A 15,368-nucleotide genomic window follows, 5' to 3' on the forward strand; every position below is an offset into this window, starting at 1 on the left:
GACAAGCCAAATCTCGAGGAGGTGACCAGCTTCGACAAAACCAAGCTGAAGAAAACAGAAACTCAGGAGAAAAATCCTTTGCCGTCTAAAGAAAGTACGATTTCTCACACATTTTCTGAGGTGTGCACCTAAAACGGTGAAACCCGAGGCTTAACAAATAACTCTCTGCTCTTGTCTTTCAGCCATCGAAGAGGAGAAAAAGGCGGGTTCATCATGAAACCTGCTCTGCACACTTCTATGCACTGTACATTCCACATTGCCTTTTTCACATCTTCTCGCTGTTTAACTTTTAATGGAAAATATGACCTAAGTTGCATTGTGATTGGACAACCAAAAAAATGCAGACGTCCGTGCAAGCCCTATGTTTCTGTGCCCACATACTCTTTTTGTAAAGCGCACCACTGATATTCTCATGAAGTTTGTTGATATGGAGAAGGAGGCGGAGCCTGGCTTTGAGAAGAGGCGAGGGGGCGGGGCTAGGAGTTTGAGTGACGCATAACAGAGACTCACTCTTGTAACATCTCTTGTGACCTTGGTTGACTTGCTCAAATGCTTTAAAGTCATGCAGTGTTTTTTTGTATGTTGATGTCTTGGAATGCACAATTTTTTGTTTTGTAATGCAAATAAAAATCTGTAATATTCAGATGGACTTTTTTTTTTTTTTTTTAAATGTTTGTTCTGTGCTTTTGGCTTTCAGCCGTATCGGCTTGTCACTTTAAGGAATTCAACTAATTTTAGAAATTTGTAACTACTAGATGAGGATTTTTTTTTTTAAACGAGAAATTAATAGAAATAGGACTTTCTTGCAATTAAAAAATTATTTCTAGTCTCTTATAGATTTTAGTTGAGCATGACTAGAAAAATGTACATTAAGAATATTTTACTTTGTGCTTTTAAATGACAAAAGTACAGAACTTTTAACTTTAGATAGCAAAACTGACTCAATTATGCAAACCTAAACTTAAAAACTTTTCATATACCTAAAACAAAATGCTTTCTTGTCAATTATATATTTTAGAGCTGAGCATGACTAGAAGAAAGTACATCAACTAAGAACATCTGCCCTTTTTTTGTTAATTGTGATCTCTAGATCTGGAAGTGACTAAAGTACAGTTTTCAGGTTTTCCATTACAGTGGGAAGAATATCTACAGGAAAAATTACACCACATTTATCTTTTGATTACAAAACTAAATTATACAGACCTACATGTAAAATTAATTTTAGTCTACTCGTATGCCTTAGAGAATTTTTTTTAGCCAATTCTACATTTTAGAGCTCAGCATGACCAGAAAAAATGTACATTAACTTAGAATAGTTGCATTTTTAAATGAATTTTGTTTTTGAGGCGTGAAAATTACAAATGTACAATTTTCAGGCTTTACATCTACAAAAAAAAAAAAAAATGTACGTCTATTTCCATTTCTGTGGGGACTTCAGACGTACATCTACACAAAGTACAGCATTTTTAACTTTAGATAGCAAAGTTATACAGATTCCATTCATACGCCTAAATAAAGACAATCTCAACTCTTCCTGCAGCTCAGTCTTATCATTGTTCTAATCAAATCTTGGTAGGATCTCTTGTCTGTGAAGTGAATGTTGGCCACTATTGACCCACATTGGCATGTTGTGACTTCATGTGACCTGTAAAAGAGCCCCGGAGCGAATCTGTTTCAGCACATGCCAGGACTCAGTCAATAGTCGTCAAGGACAGACGCAATATCTGCTGAACTCTGGAACTGCTGATAATGGCCAGAACACAAACACTTTCATTATGTTTGGAGAGGTTTTCTGAAGATTATTGCACATCATAAAAGATTGAGAGCATATAATCTCTTGTATTTATTATTGCGGGGAAGTCGTGGCCTAATGGTTAGAGAATCGGACTCGTAATCCAAAGGTTGCGGGTTTGAGTCTCGGGCCGGCAGGGATTGTAGGTGGGATTGAGTGCAAACACACTTGTGTGCGTTGGATGGGTTAAATGCAGAGCACGAATACCGAGTTATGGGTCACCATTGGCAGTATGTCACTTCACTATTGATGTATCCATGCCTTGAAGATGCATTCATGAGTGAACTGAGTTCATGTAAATAGTACTGTATAACTCGTTACCTGCCTAACAGAACTTAATAATGAGGTTTAACTCTTGAGGTTTAAATATTTAACAATTCTGATTTATATTTTGTTGGAGTGAATTTCACAAAACTGACAAGAACACGAACAAGAAAGAAATTAATCTGACTTAGAAGTTGTAAAAAAAAATAGAGTTTGCTTTGAGGCTAAGATGTTTGTAAGTGTTGCTAGGGTTTTCCGGGTGGTTGCTAGGGTGTTGCTATATGGTTGCTGAGTTATATTTAGGTGGTATCTAGGATGTTTGTTTGCATTTTTCTAGGTGGTTGCTAAGGTGTTCTGTGTTGTCCCTCCTTCAACATCACTCCATGGGATAATGTTTTTTTTTTTTTTTTTTTTTTTGTCAATCAGCTAAAAATCAGTTAATAATAATAATAATTTACTTTACTTTTGTCATTTAGCAGGCGCTTTTGTCCAAAGCGACTTACAAATAAGAAAAAGTAACTAAAACTAAAAAGTTACAACTCTATAAATACTATCTACCCACATATTTAAGAAAATAAAGAAATTAAATAAAATTTAAAGAACATTAAAAAAATTCATATTTTATAACCACATTTATGCCAAAAACAAGAATTTGTTTCTAATGAATAATACATCATTTAAATACATAATTGAAGTCATTAGTTAGATTAGTTTACACTGACATGCAATTAAACATTTAAAATATATCATTATTATACTGCCTTAAAATAATTGTATTACAGTGAGTCTAATAAGAATCCCAATTGAGAATTATAAATTGCATTAATAAATTGCAGTAATTGCGCTATAATAATGGGGATTTGATGTGAAGATATGCTCTCATAATTAATGTTTTAGTTATTTTGTCTCGATTGTATAAATGTCATAATGCACTGATCCTCAAAATAGCTTTTTTTCCCTTTTGCAAAATGTACTTTTAAGTTTATTTCTATTTTCTACTTCTATTTTTCTTTTGAGTTGGTATGAAATGTGAATTTTGATGTTTTTAAAAGAGATTCCGTCTTTATGTGATACACAGATTTAATCGTTTTTAAATGAGTTTACATTGTATCACATCTTTGCGTTGTATCCCTAAGCTTGTAGTCGAACTACAATTCAAATTAGGCATAAAGTTGGAAGGAAACTGTAAATATTCCTGCAAGTCTGTTCAAGCAGCATTAGCATCATTAAGCCCTCATTTAAAGTGGATAAGAACTAATCTGGTGTTTTAATCTGCCAGATCCAGAATTACCACATCTAATGTTCCTTCAGTTTGCCTTTGGACACTTTTATCTCCATCAGTAAAACACAAAAGAGTCGAACTATACTGTATCTAGCTAAGGCCTACTGAGTTTGTTCTACGTTAGTATGGCATGAAAAAAAGTGATATGATAGAAATACATAAACATCTTGGACTCACCATCTAGGGGACTTTCCACATAGCTGTAAATGTTTATGGTTTATTTTTAGCTTGTGTTTATAATAGCAGACACTGATTATAACTCTTGTATTTGCCCTTTTCCAAGCTTTTATGATATCAACAAATAAAAATCATTAATTGCGAGAATTTATATCCCACAATTCTGACTTTATAACTTGAAATTGCAAATGTGTATCATGCAATTCTGAGAAAAAGTCAGAATTGCAAGAAATAAAGTCATATCTCCCGATTCTGAAAAAAAAAAAAAAGAATTGTGAGAACTTTCTTCTTCATTCAGTGGCTTATATCGGCTTCCACAGGAAACACAGAGTAAGTGATATCACATTTACACTTTTAAAGAGACTTTTGGTTGAGAAATCTTAAGGCAGGTTTGTACTGACTCAACTGTTTATTGAGGCTTCGCGAACCAGTCTTAAAATGAAAGTGATAAAAATGGGAAAAACATGCACATTTTGGCCATTGCAGTGAAAAAAAATGATTTCATATAATACACAAAGAAGTGAAGAAATGCATGTGAACTCCAGCTGCTCTGATCTGATAATGCAGGACATTGGGAGTGTTGTGTGATTGTGGGCACATAATGAGAGCATGTATTGTTTTCATGTATTTATGAGATTGTTAACACTATTAAAGCTGCAGTGTATCATTTCTGTGCCACCAAACAGAACTGCAAAGATACGCCCCAGACTCACACCACTGGCTAAGCTGACATTCAAACATGCTGCTCAAATAAACAGATTGTATTCCAGTTTGGTGCTGCGTGATTAAACACTTCACTTTTACCAGCAACAACAAACTACATTTCTACCTTTTCTCTTATGCATAACAAGACTGCTACACAAAGTCAGTGTTTTTTGGTGCATTTATAAGTGATTACCCAGCAGGCACCGGACGTCAATATGACGTCAGATTGACGTTGGACCCCAACGTCGGAGAGACGTTGTATTTTGGTTGAAAGTGAAAATCGGGTTGACGTCAGAACCCAACGTCAGATTGACGTCAGAACCCAACGTCAGATTGACGTCGGAACCCAACGTCAGATTGACGTCGGAACCCAACGTCGGAGAGACGTTGTATTTTGGTTGAAAGTGAAAATCGGGTTGACGTCAGAACGCAACGTCAGATTGACGTCAGAAACCAACGTCAGATTGACGTCAGAAACCAACGTCAGATTGACGTCAATCTCCGACGTTGGACAGACGTTGTATTTTGGTTGAAAATGAAAATCGGGTTGACGTCAGAACCCAACGTCAGATTGACGTCAGAACCCAACGTTGGACAGACGTTGTATTTTGGTTGAAAATGAAAATCGGGTTGACGTCAGAACCCAACGTCATGTTGACGTCAATCTCCGACGTTGGACAGACGTTGTATTTTGGTTGAAAATGAAAATCGGGTTGACGTCAGAACCCAACGTCATATTGACGTCAGAACCCAACTTCAGATTGACGTCAATCTCCGACGTTGGACAGACGTTGCATTTTGGTTGAAAATGAAAATCGGGTTGACGTCAGAACCCAACGTCATATTGACGTCAGAACCCAACGTCAGAATGATGTCAGAACCCAACGTCAGATTGACGTCAATCTCCAACGTTGGACAGACGTTGTATTTTGGTTGAAAATGAAAATCGGGTTGACGTCAGAACCCAACGTCAGATTGACGTCAATCTCCAACGTTGGACAGACGTTGCATTTTGGTTGAAAATGAAAATCGGGTTGACGTCAGAACCCAACGTCAGGTTGATGTCAGAACCCAACGTCAGATTGACGTCAATCTCCGACGTTGTATTTTGGTTGAAAATGAAAATCGGGTTGACGTCAGAATCCAACGTCAGACTGATGTCAAAACCCAACGTCAAATTGATGTCAATCTCCGACGTTGGACAGACGTTGTATTTTGGTTGAAAATGAAAATCGGGTTGACGTCAGAACCCAACGTCAGATTGACATCAGAACCCAACGTCAGATTGACGTCAGAACCCAACGTTGGACAGACGTTGTATTTTGGTTGAAAATGAAAATCAGGTTGACGTCAGAACCCAACGTCAGATTGATGTCAGAACCCAACGTCAGATTGACGTCAATCTCCGACGTTGGACAGACGTTGTATTTTGGTTGAAAATGAAAATCGGGTTGACGTCAGAACCCAACGTCAGAACCCAACGTTGGACAGACGTTGTATTTTGGTTGAAAATGAAAATCGGGTTGACGTCAGAACCCAACGTCACATTGACGTCAGAACCCAACGTTGGACAGACGTTGTATTTTGGTTGAAAATGAAAATCGGGTTGACGTCTAAACCCAACGTCAGATTGACGTCAATCTCCGACGTTGGACATACGTTGTATTTTGGTTGAAAATGAAAATCGGGTTGACGTCAGAACCCAACGTCAGATTGACGTCAGAACCCAACGTTGGACAGACGTTGTATTTTGGTTGAAAATGAAAATCAGGTTGACGTCAGAACCCAACGTCAGATTGATGTCAGAACCCAACGTCAGATTGACGTCAGAATGAAAAATGCAACATCTATCCAACATTAGAGGTTGACGTCAATCTTACATTAAATTCTGATGTCAACCTGATTTTTGTCAGCCTCCAACAGTGGACAAACATTGCATTACATCCCTATCGAAACTGGCCATTACCACATTTGTTATCAACCTGTGAATACAAAAGGAAGAGGAGTTAAATGTCCAAATAATTAATTATACATAACACATTATGAACCGCTTGTTATAGTTTGTGTTAGGTTTGTCATATCTAATGTAGTTGTCACATTGGTTCTACTGTGGTGCTAGATGGAAGATCATGGGCCCACCCAAATTGCTATGCTTTTATCTTCTGAAGACAAAACTGATATTGCACAATTTCAAACATTTACTTGGGTCTGTTGTATGTACACAAAAGTGAGAGAACAAACAACTGACTGAGCAAATTATGACTCTTATATGGTACCAAAAGCAATGTTTTTGGATATTTCACACTATGAGTTCAGTAACATCAGCAGTCTGTCATTATTTTGTAAGTTGGCAATATTAGCACAAATTTGCAAACAAGGCTTGACATTAACATAGAATCATCCCATATTTAAGGCATATGAATGGTATTCCACATTACATCAATATGAGCGTGGTTTGTCCCATTTTTTATTTACTTCAGTTTTATGTTTGGCAACCGTTACTGCCAGTCATTTGACCGTTTCTTTATTTTTTTTTAACAGTGTAAAACAGTGTTATTTTATGGATTTTTTACTGACCAATTAAATAAAGTGATATCACTAAACCGTGTACAGAGGAACACTGTCCTTTCACAGATTTTCCTAGATTATTATGATCAAACGCATTCAATAAAGTGCTAAAAGTAAAATACTAGTCTAAACGTTCTACAGAGAAACACTTCTTATTTTACAGGTTATTAAAAAACAAAAAATTATAGTGTTAAAGGATGCTGACAATTGTAAATTAAAAGTTTTATTTTGAAAGACAAAATACAAAGTCTCTACATATACTGTACAAAACTGAAAATGCAATCATTCAGTTTTTGAAGTAAAACAGTGCAAATTTGAAAGGAAATACATTTCAAATACATTTCAACATTTAAAATACTGTACCAATTAACAGAACAGTTTGAGGAGAAGTTAATGAGTTGAATTAAATATTCTCAGCACAAGAAATACAAAATATCTACAAGTTTCAAACGACTATTAATTCTAAAGGCGGGATTACACTACATGACTTTTCAAATCTGAACAGATTTTTAAAACACTATGCATCATACATACATTCAGGTCCTTAAATATTGGGACATCGACACAATTCTAACATTTTCGGCTCTATACACCACCACAATGGATTTCAAATGAAACGAACAAGATGTGCTTTAACTGCAGACTGTCAGCTTTAATTTGAGGGTATTTACATCCAAATCAGGTGAACGGTGTAGGAATTACAACAGTTTGCATATGTGCCTCCCACTTGTTAAGGGACCAAAAGTAATGGGACAATTGGCTTCTCAGCTGTTCCATGGCCAGGTGTGTGTTACTCCCTCACTATCCCAATTACAATGAGCAGATAAAATGTCCAGAGTTAATTTCAAGTGTGATATTTGCATTTGGAATCTGTTGCTGTCAACTGTCAAGATGAGATCCAAAGAGCTGTCACTATCAGTGAAGCAAGCCATCATTAGGCTGAAAAAACAAAACAAACCCATCAGAGAGATAGCAAAAACATTAGGCGTGGCCAAAACAACTGTTTGGAACATTCTTAAAAAGAAGGAACGCACCGGTGAGCTCAGCAACACCAAAAGACCCGGAAGACCACGGAAAACAACTGTGGTGGATGACCGAAGAATTCTTTCCCTGGTGAAGAAAACACCCTTCACAACAGTTGGCCAGATCAAGAGCACTCTCCAGGAGGTAGGTGTATGTGTGTCAAAGTCAACAATCAAGAGAAGACTTCACCAGAGTGAATACAGAGGGTTCACCACAAGATGTAAACCATTGGTGAGCCTCAAAAACAGGAAGGCCAGATTAGAGTTTGCCAAACGACATCTAAAAAAGCCTTCACAGTTCTGGAACAACATCCTATGTACAGATGAGACCAAGATCAACTTGTACCAGAGAGATGGGAAGAGAAGAGTATGGAGAAGGAAAGGAACTGCTCATGATCCTAAGCATACCACCTCATCAGTGAAGCATGGTGGTGGTAGTGTCATGGCGTGGCATGTATGGCTGCCAGTGGAACTGGTTCTCTTGTATTTATTGATGATATGACTGCTGACAAAAGCAGCAGGATGAATTCTGAAGTGTTTCGGGCAATATTATCTGCTCATATTCAGCCAAATGCTTCAGAACTCACTGGACGGCGCTTCACTGTGCAGATGGACAATGACCCAAAGCAAAGCAAAAGCAACCAAAGAGTTTTTGAAGGGAAAGAAGTGGACTGTTATGCAATGGCCAAGTCAATCACCTGACCTGAATCCGATTGAGCATGCATTTCACTTGCTGAAGACAAAACTGAACAAGCAGGAACTGAAGACGGTTGCAGTAGAGGCCTGGCAGAGCATCACCAGGGATGAAACCCAGCGTCTGGTGATGTCTATGCGTTCCAGACTTCAGGCTGTAATTGACTGCAAAGGATTTGCAACCAAGTATTAAAAAGTGAAAGTTTGATTTGATTATTATTCTGTCCCATTACTTTTGGTCCCTTAACAAGTGGGAGGCACATATGCAAACTGTTGTAATTCCTACACCGTTCACCTGATTTGGATGTAAATACCCTCAAATTGAAGCTGACAGTCTGCAGTTAAAGCACATCTTGTTCGTTTCATTTGAAATCCATTGTGGTGGTGTATAGAGCCAAAAATGTTAGAATTGTGTCGATGTCCCAATATTTATGGACCTGGCTGTATACTGACTTTGTAAATCGTGACAAAGGAAAACTGGGCATCATACACTACATGACCGAGGATCATACACTACCAGACTTTAAAGTTGTTCCGAGCACAACAAACTCACTCAGAAACATGAGCCTTGGAGACGCGTGACAAATGGAAACAATATACGTTCTAAAATCGGCTGAAAATATCAAACATTTTTGATATCCTCCAACTGGATAGAATCTGAGTCTGAAGCTAAAAAACCGGAGTCTGTGACTATCATACACTATGCGATTTTCTGTTGAATCGGTCAACTATCAAATCTGCAGATTGGCTCTGACTTTCGGCAACTAGTGTCAACTTCTCCAGACTGTAAATTGGCAGAAAATCAGGACAAAAAACGTGTAGTGTATTCCAGGCCTAATTATATATGATGCCCAGCTTTCCTTTGTCATTATTTACAAAATCGGTAAGTGTATGATGCCTGGTGATTTAAAAATCTGTTCAGATTTTTAAAAGTCGTGTAGTGTATTCCAGGCTTAAAGGGATACTCCACCCCAAAATGAAAATTGTCATTAATCACTTACCCCCATGTCGTTCCAAGCCTGTAAAAGCTTCATTCATCTTCGGAACACAATTTAAGATATTTTGGATGAAACCCGGGAGGCTTCTGTCTGTCCCATTGACTGCCAAGTAAATTACACTGTCAAGGTCCAGAAAAGTATGAAACACATTGTCAGAATATGTTATGTAATGTTATGAAGCGATGAGAATACTTTTTATATAGAAATACAACAAAAATAATGACTTTATTCAACAATTAGGCACCGTAACGTCTCCTCTGCATCAGCACAGCGCCATTTTGGAGATTATGCCCTGGACGCAAAACACATACACTCTTCTGTATCAGCCTTGACACAGGGATGCGCTGTTTGCGTTCAAATCAAAGCATAAATCAACGCAGAAGACGCATCCCTGTGTCGAGGCTGATACAGAAGAGTGTACACATTTTGTGTCCAGGGCGTAATCTCCAAAATGGCGCTACGTTGACACAAACAGTATTCTTGTCGCTTCATAACATAATGATTGAACCACTGATGGCAGACGGAGTATTCTGGCGATGTGTTTCATACTTTTCTGGACCTTGACTGTGTAATGTACTTGGCAGTCAATGGGACATTGACAAGCCTCCCGGTTTTCATCCAAAATATCTTAAATTGTGTTCAGAAGACGAACAAAGCTTTTATGGGTTTGGAACGACATGGTGGTAATTGATTAATGACAAAATTTTCATTTTGGGGTGGAGTATCTCTTTAAAACTGTTTCATTATTCAGATGTAAATTTGTGTAAACAAATTTCCTGAAGAGGAATTCTTGAGAAGCAATTGAAAAAATTAGGGTTAGTATCATAATTTTTTTCTTTGAAAAAGATTGTGCAGGGAACTGTACTTTAGCTTGTATTATCCCAATCAGGTTTATAGTGTTTTTATCAATATTCGATTGACCCTTTTGGGCTCCAATATAGCTCTGATAATATATGTGGAAAAAAATTACATTGTATTTTAATCCTGAATACTAGCTACACAAGTGTAATAAAAAGTAAAGTCAAAACATACAAATAAAGGTCCATGATTCTGCACCAGAAGTGACAGACACAGTAGATAAAGAGCAGTCCTCCAAATCTGAAGTAATCAGCTGGATCCTTGCTGCATCTGGGGGTTAAATAAAAAAAAAAATACAAAAAAAAAAAAAAAAGACGACAGATTTATTGAAAAGTCCTTAAAAAGGAGGATTCCATTTATGTACCTTTTCTTTAAACAACATTTGACATTGAGATATTCTGACTAATTTAATTATTTAGCTGTGACCTAATGGTTAGAGAGGCAGACTCGTAGCCTGAAGGTCATGGGTTCGAGTCTCAGTCCTGGCAGGAAACCCACTAGTGTAAACAGGGCTTGAGGTACCCTTGAGCAAGTTACAAGTTAACCCTACTTGTAATTATAAATACATTTACATCTAGCAGACGCTTTTATCCAAAGCGGCTTACACTGCATTCAAGTTACAGTTTCTACATTTTATCAGCTCTTGCTTTCCCTGGGAATCGAACCCATGATCTTGGCGTTGCTAGCGCCATGCTCTACTATTTGAGCTACAGGAAATACAAATAAAGAAATGAGTATTCGCAACAAATAACAACTTTTCCCAGATGTAAAAAAAATGGCAATTAGTACACTAAAAAAATAAATATAATATTTTTATCAATTGCTAAAATGCTAATACCTGTATATTTATAACTAATAAAATTATTAATCTGTTTACACTGCTTTTCTATCACACGTGGGTGATGTCTAACAAATGTACTTGAGGAGATCATTAAATTACTCAAGTATCTTCATACTTCATCCACCTTATTCCTAAACGCAGAAGTAAGCCTATGGGCGAGACTTCAAGTTCATTAGCCTTAAATAACAATAACAACATGCAGTTGTTAAAGCTGTTTGTATTACAAACCAGTGTGTTCATAATTAAGATAATACACTAAAATAATATGGTATGACAAACCAATTTGCAATATCAAGCACCTAAACGAGCAGTTCTGTACAGCTAAAAAAGTAAAAATATCTGGAAGCAAGACCCATAAAATCTATAAATGGGCCATTTTTATGTGAAGAATAAGGTGGATATGATGAAAATTATGTCATCATTTACTCACTTATGTCTTTTCCAACCTGCATAACTGACTTTTTTTTTCTGTGGAACACAAAAGAAGATTAAAAAAGACATGAGGGTTAGAAAATGATGAGGGAGTTTTGATTTTGAGTGAGCTAAACTCAAGAATTAAGTTTGAATCAGAGTGGTGCCTTGGTGCAGAGTTTGCCTGCTTTGCCCATGTTCACATTTCAGCACATATAACGGCACATGATCATTAAAGCATTATGAATACTCACTTTTACAGAAGATCATATGGCAGAAGATTTTCAATCCCAAAACCTCTGGACCATGAGAGGGAAAACACACACACAAATATTTAACAGGTTTAATAAAACAATAGTAATTGTTGACTTACTGACAGAGACAGAGACAGACAGGCTTACAGAAAGTTTGGCTACTCACCAGCTTTATACAAACACTTAGCAGCTAGCAGTAAGTTGGATCCGAACGCATGGTTTGCATAGTATTCTTCAGGTGCTTTCATGATCTCTCTGTTGAACACATGTCAGTTGTTCATGTTCCAGAGTGAGACATTTTATTTTACAATAAAATAACAATATCGTTATTTTTACTATTTCATTCTGTTATTAAAAATAAGATCAGCAAAAGGCGGCCTTCAGTACTTAACTCATATTAAGGTCCAGCTCCCGCTATTTATTCTGTCATTCATGTATATGTATCTATTACATAAACCTCCAGAACTTGTAGTACTAACGCTACGCGGATATATTTACATTTCGCAATATAAAAACAACAACAACGAGTCACTTTTAATCATGCCCAAGACATCGTCACACAGCCTTATCTGGACAGTATTAAAACATAATAACAAAACACAGTAACAGATTTTGTCATCGCGATTATCATATCACTTTAACAGTAACAAAAAAACATTTATAAGAGGTACTTACCTTCTGTGTTTCCATTATGTGTCCATAGCCATTGTGTCTGTGTTCTCAATCGACACCGCATAACTCAAAATCGGTCAAAATAATAACTCATCTGTCAGATATGCGACAATCATGTGAAAGCCATTCCTAGAGCACTGAACGGAGCAGGACTGCAGATAAACAGAGCTGCTGTAACGACTGAGCTCAATATTCAAATCTGAGCGGGAGGAGGCGTGCCCTGCTGTCATTGGTCAGATTCCTGGATGACATTCAGATTAACCAATCACGAACAAAGCAACATAGAGACGTCAAACAACGTTGTAACTGTAGAAAAAAAAATGTTTTAAACAAAAGATAGCAAATATGTATTGATTTTTATTTTTTAGGCTGTTACATGTAAGTAATTGGTAAAATTGTGTTTTCACTTATGCTCAAAACCAGGGTCAGGTACATCTGTGCCATTCACTATTCACCTATAATTTCCATATGAATTTATAGTTAAAATAGGGTTAGGTTTAGGAGTACAGAGAAGGTGTGTACATGTCTGGCTATACTTGTAAATTACAGTTACATTCACATGACCAATGATGACCCTTTTGAACTTTAACAAATCCCTTGCCTCAACTGTATAACTCTTATGCCTAAATGCAGCTGTGCCTACAACTGTGGCATTTTCTATATCTGACCCTTTGCTGTAAGTGTTACACCACCTGTTGGTTTAGGTTTATTCCTTTGTCCACAGTAACACTTACTACAAACACTGTCATAATTGCAACATTTGTCTACAGATTACACTGTTGACTGCAGTGGCAATGCTGTTACAGCATTCGTGGTATGGGAAAATGTAAACTGTAAATGTTGATGTGCGACTAATTCAACAATAATTGAGGCCTTTGATAATGAATGTACTCTTATTCATTTCATCACTGTATTGCTTGCAACAGCAAATGACTCCGTGGTTATGCAGTCACCTCACAGCAAGGTGTTTCCATAACGCAGACATGCACATTTGACAAATTGAGGATTCTACATTTTCCATATTTGAATGTATGTTTTCTACACATTGCATGGAATGTATGCATTCCAGTCCTCTCAGACCCTTTTCTCTATGCTCTTGTTTTTTTCTCATTTCAAATTTCTCAGTAGGTATAGGGTTTCTCTCACACAAATAACAAATGCATACTCTGATCAGATAGCATACCAATATTTTTCGATGTATGTATGACGTGTTTGTGAAGTCAATGTTTTTTTGTTTGTTTTTGTTTGAGCTTTTAAAGATTATGCATACTTTTCTCTGTTCACAATTTCCATTGCAAAGCTATTTGGATCAGATGGTGTGTGAGCAGAGGCATGAAAGTTTCAACCTGGAGAGTAGTGCAGCTTTAAAAAACAGACTATGCATATTTTGATGTAATGAAATAAGTCAGCTATATTTGTGTTCAGAATTGCAGAGTTTAAATGTAAAAACACCTAAATATAAAACTGATATGATGTGCTTTAAAATTACAAAGAAAAATGCTAAACAGCTATGGACATAAACCTTTAATGAGCTACATATTACAGATTATTTGTATGAATTTACATTAATTTATATGCAATTTAAGACAACAGAAAAAAATTTAGTATAAATAATACAACCATTTTCCTGTCTTAAAAAATGAGAACTACTATAATTTGTGATTAATAACATTATAGCTACTTAAAATAACATTTGTTAATTTATAGAAGTTGTTCTAAAGAATTTTGCTAATAATTTAAAATAACAGAAAAATACTGTAAAAACAGCATTAAATGTACAGTTCTCTTGTGAAATTTTTATTTATTTTTTTTACCTCATGACTATATCAGTATTTGACGTCAATATGACATCGGCTTAAGATGTTGGCTCGACGTTGGATTTTGGTTTGTTAATGCCACAACCTAAACCTAACAAAAGATCAACGTCTAATGATGTAAGAATTTGACGTTGTGTGTACATTACCATTATAACATATACGTGACGTTGGGTTTTGGTCGCCATACCTAACAACTGAATGTCAGTAACTGACATGAATATGACGTTGGCTTGAGACGTTGACTCGACTTTGGATTTTAGTTAGTTAATACCGCAACCTAAAAATAACAAAAGACCAACGTCTAATGATGTTAGAGTTTGACACTGAGTGGGCATTACCAATATGACGTCTAGGAGACGTTGGGTTTTGGTTGCCATACCTGACGACTGTATATGAGTATTTGACGTCAATATGAACGTGGCTTAAGATGTTGGCTTGACGTTGGATTTTGGTTATTTTATGCCACAACCTAATACTAACTATAGATCAATGTCAAACGATGTTATAATTTGACGTTGTGTGGACGTTACCATTATGACGTCTAGGCGACGTTGGGTTTTGGTTGCCATACCCGACGACTGTATCTCAGTATTTGACGTCAATATGATGTTGGCTTAAGACGTTGGCTCGACGTTGGATTTTGGTTAGTTAATGCCACAACCTAAAAACAACGTCAAATGACGTTGGGTTTTGGTTGCCATACCTGACAACTGTATATCAGTATTTGACGTCAATATGAAGTTGGCGCGACGTTGGATTTTGTTTAGTTAATGCCACAACCTAAAAACAACGTGAAATGATGTTAGAATCTGACGTTGTGTGGACGTTACCATTATGACGTCTAGGCGACGTTGGGTTTTGGTTGCCATACCCGACGACTGTATATCAGTATTTGACGTCAATATGACGTTGGCTTAAGACGTTGGCTCGACGTTGGATTTTGGTTAGTTAATGCCACAACCTAAAAACAACGTCAAATGATGTTAGAATCTGACGTTGTGTGGACGTTACCAT

Source organism: Barbus barbus (assembly GCF_936440315.1).
Source record: "Barbus barbus genome assembly, chromosome: 10".
Classification (NCBI taxonomy): Eukaryota; Metazoa; Chordata; class Actinopteri; order Cypriniformes; family Cyprinidae; genus Barbus; species Barbus barbus.